The sequence below is a fragment of the Periplaneta americana genome, chromosome 4 (genome assembly GCF_040183065.1).
Source record: "Periplaneta americana isolate PAMFEO1 chromosome 4, P.americana_PAMFEO1_priV1, whole genome shotgun sequence".
In the NCBI taxonomy this organism is placed as follows: domain Eukaryota; kingdom Metazoa; phylum Arthropoda; class Insecta; order Blattodea; family Blattidae; genus Periplaneta; species Periplaneta americana.
The window spans coordinates 13,830,449-13,838,207 of NC_091120.1; positions in this window are offsets into that span (position 1 = coordinate 13,830,449).

A 7,759-nucleotide genomic window follows, 5' to 3' on the forward strand; every position below is an offset into this window, starting at 1 on the left:
TTATAACTCATTTTTATTCTAATATAAAAAAGCACCAAATACAGTGATCATAAGAAGACGGTGTTACGTGAAGGTACCGGGAGTTCAGTTGTTTAGTGCATACAGCGGGAACAATATTTTCCAACAAATAAATTCAGTGCAAAGTTTGTCGTTCAGTTATAAGAGGATGAAAACACAAATATATAGGACCATCGTAATACTAATGCTGGGGCATCATTTTGTTTTACTAACATTTCCATGTTTTTACTAACATTTCCAATATTAACCTGACTATACCTTTGGATTAACGATTGAGAACCGGAAACACTGTTTGCTACCCTCTTCCACGACTGAAGTTTGACGACACTAGTGTAAAATGCAATACAAATAACTTTACTAGGTATAGGAGGGAAGAAAATTTACGTTAGGTTTTCATTTAATCAAAATACAGTACAGTATTAAGAGTAAGTGTTTTTACTCACTAACTGAACTATCCAAGCGGACGTATTTATTATGCAATGCATAGTATACTGTCTACAGCACATTAGCATACAATATTTACAGTGTATTTAAATTTAAAAAATAATAAAATTTAGATATTTAAACAAATTATTAAAATGTTGGTCGTTCATTTCGATACAGGCTTCATTTCTTTTGTACATATATTATCAAAAACGTTTTAAAGCATCTCTTCTGAAATTGAATGTATGGTTTCTTGAATGTAATTATTTAATTCTTCTATTGTTGTAAGATGTTTAGCAAACACAACTGTTTCACAGTAATCCCAAAGAAATAATGCAAAACACTCAAATCAGGCGACAAGGGGGAGCCATAATCCTGCGTCTGTTGAAATAATTCTGTACTGTACCTACTCTATAACAGAGTACCTTACATAAAGTAAATTCAATCTTCACTTCTGCCCGATCCGCATAGATAAATTTACTCAGATACGCTATCTACTGTCCATCCATGTGGTTATGTAGGAGAGTCTTAGAAAGAGGGAAAATCACGTGACCGTTACCTATATGTAATATATGTATATCGCGCCGTTATAATGAAAATCTTTTTAGGGTTTGAAATTAATTCAGTCATTAATATTTCTTTTATGTTTTTGTTTATATTTTCTATATCTGGTTTATTACGAGGCCCTTTTATTTAAATTATGTTAAGTACTTGTATAATATTACGTAGATATCCAATTCCTAACAGCAAATGTTTTCAAAAAAGAGCTAAGACAGCCCAGCCACTAGCCTTTACAGAGGGGCAAGCAGAAGCGAGTGGGGGAAACCGGGATGCGACGTAAATAAACGGACGCACAACACCTGTGTGAAAATATGATTCAAAAAGGAATGCTCTTTCTTCATTTGAAAATGCAATCTTATTTCTGGAACGTACTATACTCACTCACTCAATCTGTACTGTTTACTATGACCGTAAGACGACTTTGACTGCATATGCGGCCTTCGTTGTATGTGGAAGTTTTCTACTAGACGGGGTGGGAGTGAACTACATTTAAAAACTCAGGTACAATAAAAATTGAAGTAAAAGTAAAATGCATTGCACGTCACAAACAAAATCGGACTGCAAAATTGGCTTTTCCAGACAGTTGTGTAGAATACAAGAAAATCTAAAAAAAAAAACAATTCTACTGTAAGGCATTTTCAAATGCTCGACGTTTGAAGTTCTATAAGTACACAGACACCAGTCTTTTCATGGTACAATCATTTATAGAATATAGGGATAGGGGAAAACATCGAATTCCAATCGTAATCCATTTCGAAAATGTGTGTAGATACATCGGATTTTCAGAAATCTACTCACTACACTGCAAGAGCGCAGTTACAGAATATATGTTATAGTACATCTTCTACTATTTATTCTATATACCAAAGTTATGCCTACATTTTTCGCTCGTCTAATTTCGTGGTAAATTTAAAAATAAATATCACGAAATTAGCCACGTTTGCACTATGTTTTCTGCGTTTTACCTATTTGTATTTAATAGAGATGTAAATGAAATCACAATAAACATTACAATGCATAAATTTCTTCCTCTTATGTACCCTAAAAACAGATTAATTATTCTCTTCCAATATATATTCTGTTCATAGCTGAAAATACAACAATAATAATATAATATAATAATGATTTAGTTTAGCTGGCAGAGTTAAGGCCGCAAGGCCTTCTCTTCCACTCAACCAGCAAAAAGTATATATACATATTGTGACGCCCACGTGAGATTCGATCTCACGACCGACGGAGGAGAGGCTAAGTCGGCCTTGTTTTGGGCGGGTTGCGCGCGCATCTGCCTCCTGGGGCATGGCTACGCGTGGTGAAGGAGGGGAGCAGCAGCGTGCGAGATGTTTCGAGAATGGACACACGCGTCCAAATATCGCGAACTATCCAGAACTCGTACTTTCTCGCAACGATAGTTCAGCTATAAAAGAAGAAACGCGAGCGAACTTGAGCAGTTTTCAGTTTATTCAGCCAGTCAGTAAGCTAGCGTTGTGAACAGAGCAAGCCAGCCAGTCTTGTGTACCGGAGTTCGACTTGAGTGTGCGTTCGCAACTGTGTCAGCATCCGAGGCCTGAGTTCGAGTGCAGTGGACCGCAGTTGGAGGGACCTGAGTTCGAGTACAGTGGATTGTCTCTGAAGGTCTGGGGTTCGAGATTCTGTGAACGCGAGTGACTGAGTCAGAAGAACTGTGAACTGAGAACTGACAGTTCTGATTTGTAAATAGTGCTTTGTAAATATCAGTTAAGATTAACAGTTCATTGTTGTTCGTAATAGTCGAAGTAAATTGTCATTGTCGTCAGTGGAGTGCTATAACGAATACTGTGTTGAGTGAAAATCCTATTGTTGACGAGAGCGTTTAAGGTGAATTGTAGAAAGGAATTATTGTTGAGATAATAAAGTTACATTGTTGTCTAGTTAAAAAAAGTTACAATATGTATGAACTTACAAAGATTCAACAATTTGATTTAGATAAGAGCTACATGTATACAAGAGTTATTTACGAATTAAATAACAAAATACTATGAACTATTAATTAAACACTGAAATACAAACTATGTAGCAGAATTAAGCCAAAATACATAGAATGATAATATATTTCAAATAATGTTAAATAATAGAAAGAGATTATTATGAGACAATTTTGAAAATACAGCACTATAAGGATGCATGTCTAAAGGAAGGAGTAACAATGTAGACAGTGATAGTTTAAGTCAGTATGATTGGAGTGAAATGCTAATAAGGTTATCTTTTAAGCTGTTTCTAAAAGTGTTTATTGTCTTGCAGCCCCTAATACTTTGTGACAGGGAATTCCATTGTCGCGAGATGGATACTGTAAAAGATGATGAATAACGAGTTGTTCTATGAAGAGGTATACTTAACGCGCCACAGATAAGTGATCTGGTATTTACGTCGTGGTTAGAGTATAGATAAGAGAAACGAGACGAAAGGTAATTTGGTGTTGAGGTGTGCAGAATTCGAAAGAGCAAAGACAAAGAGTGTGAAGTTCTGCGTTCTTTAAGTCGGAGCCACGAAAGACTTGCGAAGGACGGTGATATGTGGTCATATCGTCGGATGTTGCACATGTATCTGACGCAGATATTCTGAACTCGCTGTAACTTGACTGACAGTTCAGAACTTAGGTCACTTAACAAAACGTCACAATAATCGAAATGCGGTTTCTAGGGTTTGTACTAGGGTAAGTTTTAGTTTCTTAAGCTACTCAAACAATCTCTACTTGATGAACTTGCTCGTATTAACCTCAAGCATGGTCCATAATTGAAGACTTGAATTGATAGACATCCCAAGTCCTAACTTTACCGAACTTGACATTTTCCCTGACCTATGTTGTATTCTGAATAATCAGCCATCCTGTGAAAAAGAATGTTGTGTTTCTGAATCCTGCAACTATCCATTTGTACATACTCTTTTATTGCAAACCTACTTAGTGTTTTTGCACTCCTGAATAATTTACTTCAATTGATTGGAATATTTGTCAGTTTAGATCTTCAATTAAGAATAATTTAGATCTTTGTTTATAATATTATAATGAATCTCTGTTATAATTGAATAATTTGTTAACTCCATATATTTTAAATTCTTATAAAAATGTAGACCCCTAATTGTGAAAGTAAAATAAATTAATACGTTTTATGTAGGCTACTTTAAGGCTCATATTTGTGAAGCCATTCCTACTTCCTACGCAGTTAGTTTCTCCACACACTGTACAATATCAATCATTTATGACGCCATTCGGAATAAGGTGTGCGGGTTGCGTTGCCTAGTGAATAGGCGTTATTTCTCTATTTCCCCACAATTTAAACTCATATTCGTAGGGATCGATACTTTCTTTTTCTGATGTCATATGTCAGTTCGAATATGAGCCCGAGACCTGAATGTTCGACTCCTGGGCTGTCTGGCAGACTATTGCTAATGAACAGCTTTTGTGAAAGAAAAAGAATTTGATAGGGATGTAAATTTCTCCAAATTCTTCAGTGTATATGTTACTGTAAATGTACGGAGATCGGTAAATCTTAGAATTTACCGGTATAACCTAACATTTACCGTTATAGTGCTGTAAAACCCCGAAATATCTTATTAGATGTATACATTTTGAACTTTTACCAAGAGATGTTGGTAAATCTCAGGATTTACCGATCAGTTGTGGTAAAATCGTATTAATTTAATAAAAAAAATCTTTACTAAAATTTGCCGTTCTTCGCATCTTCGCACTTTTACATATCTATTTCCGATCCATCTGTTTATTGTTGTTTTGGGATCTATTTAAAAAACATAAATAAAAATTCCTCAGCAATGACTGAAATAATTTCTATTTATTTTAAATTCAAGTTATTTAAATGTTTTTACATTCCAGTGTGATTATAATAAACAATATTTCATATTAAAAATAGTGAAAAATATTGTTGTTTTAACCACTGTCTGTCATAGTATTCCATACAAAAATTAAGAAAGCCTTTACACTCCATCAAACAGTCCAGGTCTACAAATAAAGTAAAACAAACATTATGAATGTTAATTCTTTTTACAAGGTTGGCTGTTACATTTAAAATTACAAACATGGAATGTGATTTAGCCTACACAAACATTTCTTGTTGAACACTTTTTTAAACAATTACACTTTTTGAACCCTTGTCCTCCAACGAAAGATAGTTTACCAACCACTTCCCGTACACTAATTTCTTCTTTTCCTACTTCTTCGATGATGATAAAATTTTCTTTGCACAATGCAAATTGGTTCCTAGTGTACAATGACTTCAGTTTGCCAGCTTTGGTACCAAGTTGATAAAACTCATCTTCAATATTTATCAATCAATCTTCTTAATGTATCCAACTGTTTGCTGACAACATAACGTCCACTATAGTCCACTGTAGTCTATTCAGTCGTTGTTTTTCAAGAGAAATGAGGGGTATTTTGATCGGTGTTCATTATAGATGCCTGTTGCTAGTAGCCAGAGTTGGGGTGTAGTCAATATATACTGAATATTTATGACCACTGCTATTATTGATTTTGCGTCAATTTTTGCCCGGTCTACATCCGGTACTTTGATTCTCAAATTCTGTCCAACTGAAAGTTTTGGAATTTTGTTAAAGTGACTGCTTTCATTTTCTTCGCTTGCATTTCATGACCTTCTTTCACAGCCTCTCGGAACCGCTTCACTTTATCGATCCTGCAAATATGTCTGAACCTGCACAACGAAGGTAGAATTCTTCGTTTTGGATTCTTCTATCTAGCTTTTACCAGCTCGCATAGGTAAATCCTGAGATTTACCAACTTTTCTTTGTAAAAGTTCAAAATGTCTGAATCTAATAAGATATTTTGGGGTTTTACCGCACTATAACGGTAAATGGTAGGTTATGCCGGTAAATTCTAACATTTACCGGTCTTCGTACATTTACGGTAATAACATATACATAAGATTGCTAAGGCACATCCGATATCTAATTTATCTCCGTTCCTTTCCCATATTTTCGATGTAGAGTCAACTGCGAGCAGACATCATTAGTTTCTGGTGGTAGTGCTATTTGCCGTGGACAAATGATAGCTTGTCGAATCTGGGGTTGAGGGACTGCGATGATATCTACTCGGGAAGGTAAAGCTGTAGGAGATTTATTATTAGGAAAGTTAAGGATAACGGGGAGGGTTTTAAATTGAACTGGTTACATCAGCTGTTTGTTTATGCGGATGACGTGAATATGTTAGGAGAAAATCCACAAACGATTAGGGAAAACACCGGAATTTTACTGGAAGCAAGTAACGAGATAGGTTGGAAGTAAATCTCGAAAAGACATGGTATATGATTATGTCTCGTGACCAGAATATTATACGAAATGGAAATATAAAAATTGCAAATTTATCCTTTGAAGAGGTGGAAAATTTCAAATATCTTGGATCAACAGTAACAAATATAAATGATACTCGGAAGGAAATTAAACACAGAATTTGGTATTCCCAAGAAACTAGTTCGATTAATTAAAATGTGTCTCAGTGAAACATACAGCAGAGTCCGTATAGGTCAGTTTCTATCTGATGCTTTTCCAATTCACTGCGGGCTAAAGCAGGGAGATGCACTATCACCTTTACTTTTTAACTTCTCGCTAGAATATGCCATTAGGAAAGTTCAGGATAACAGGCAGGGTTTGGAATTGAACGGGTTACATCAGCTTCTTGTCTATGCGGATGACGTGAATATGTTAGGAGAAAATCCACAAACGATTAGGGAAAATGCGGAAATTCTACTTGAAGCAAGTAAATCGATAGGGTTGGAAGAAACTCCCGAAAAGACTAAGTATATGATTATGTCTCGTGACCAGAATATTGTACGAAATGGAAATATAAAAATTGGAGATTTATCCTTCGAAGAGGTGGAAAAATTCAAATATCTTGGAGCAACAGTAACAAATATAAATGACACTCGGGAGGAAATTAAACGCAGAATAAATATGGGAAATGCGTGTTATTATTCGGTTGAGAAGCTCTTATCATCCAGTCTGCTGTCCAAAAATCTGAAAGTTAGAATTTATAAAACAGTTATATTACCGGTTCTTCTGTATGGTTGTGAAACTTGGACTCTCATTCTGAGAGAGGAACATAGGTTCAGGGTGTTTGAGAATAAGGTGCTTAGGAAAATATTTGGGGCTGAGCGGGATGAAGTTACAGGAGAATGGAGAAGTTACACAACACAGAACTGCACGCATTGTACTCTTCACCTGACATAATTAGGAACATTAAATCCAGACGTTTGAGATGGGCAGGGCATGTAGCACGTATGGGCGAATCCAGAAATGCATATAGAGTGTTAGTTGGGAGACCGGAGGGAAAAAGACCTTTAGGGAGGCCGAGACGTAGATGGGAGGATAATATTAAAATGGATTTGAGGGAGGGGTATGATGATAGAGGCTGGATTAATCTTGCACAGGATAGGGACCGCTGGCGGGCTTATGTGAGGGCGGCAATGAATCTTCGGGTTCCTTAAAAGCCATTTGTAAGTAAGTAAGTATAAATATGGGAAATGCCTGTTATTATTTGGTTGAGAAACTTTTATCATCCAGTCAGCTCTCAAAAAATCTGAAAGTTATAGAATTTATAAAACAGTTATATTACCGGTTGTTCTGTATGGTTGTGAAACTTGGACTGTCACTTTGAGAGAGGAACAGAGGTTAAGGGTGTTTGAGAATAAGGCGCTTAGGAAAATATTAGGGGCTAAGCGGATGAAGTTACAGGAGAATGGAGAAAGTTACACAACGC